Source organism: Arachis ipaensis, chromosome B08, assembly GCF_000816755.2.
Source record: "Arachis ipaensis cultivar K30076 chromosome B08, Araip1.1, whole genome shotgun sequence".
NCBI lineage: Eukaryota > Viridiplantae > Streptophyta > Magnoliopsida > Fabales > Fabaceae > Arachis > Arachis ipaensis.
The window spans coordinates 122088412-122089292 of record NC_029792.2 but is presented as its reverse complement, the minus strand read 5'-3'; positions in this window follow the sequence as shown (position 1 = coordinate 122089292).

Sequence of the window (881 nt, the reverse complement as noted above, 5' to 3'; positions counted from 1 at the left end):
GGAATTATTCCTACTATTTTTATATATGTGAAAAGTGAAAACAACTAATTAAATTAAATTTTTAACCATCAATTAGCCAATAAAATAATAAATGAACAAGACTAAGAGTTTTAATTATTATTATTATAAACAAATTAAGAAAAATATTAATTGATGGTTGAACAAAAAATTTGTTTCCAATTATTCTGTGTTCATAACTTCATATTAAAAGCTTTACACAAATAATAGTTAAATTAGTCCTGAAAGATAAGACATTTATCAAACTCATCTTTAAAAGATTTTTTTAATTAAATTGATCTTTCAAAGATTGCAAATTAATCATATTTATCCTCCGGTCTATCCATTAACAATTTCTTTAAAGATTGATGTTGTAAAATGTTAATTGATAACATATATAATACCTGATATGTCTAATTGGATATTGACTTATGAAAATTTATTAATTTACTCATTTTCTTTAATTACAAAAATTCTATTCCTAATATGACCGAGTGACTAAATTGATAGATTTTCGTAAACATATTTAATCAACGTCTAATTGAACATGTTATGTATTATGTATGCTATCAGTTAACATTTTACATCATCAATCGTTGACAAAAATTGTGAATGGAATAACTGAAGAATAGATATGATTAATTCGTAATCTTTAAAGGACCAATTTGATTGAAACAATTTTTTAAAGACAAATTTAAAAAATGTCTTATTTTTTATAGACTAATTTAACTATTAACCCATTCATATAAATTACACACATAAATATACATAGACATATTCGCGTATATATACATATACGCTTCTGAATTTCTTGGTATGATTTCTTTTGGTATAGGAAAAACAAAATATTTTTGTACAGTTAAAAAATCAATTACTAAAATCAT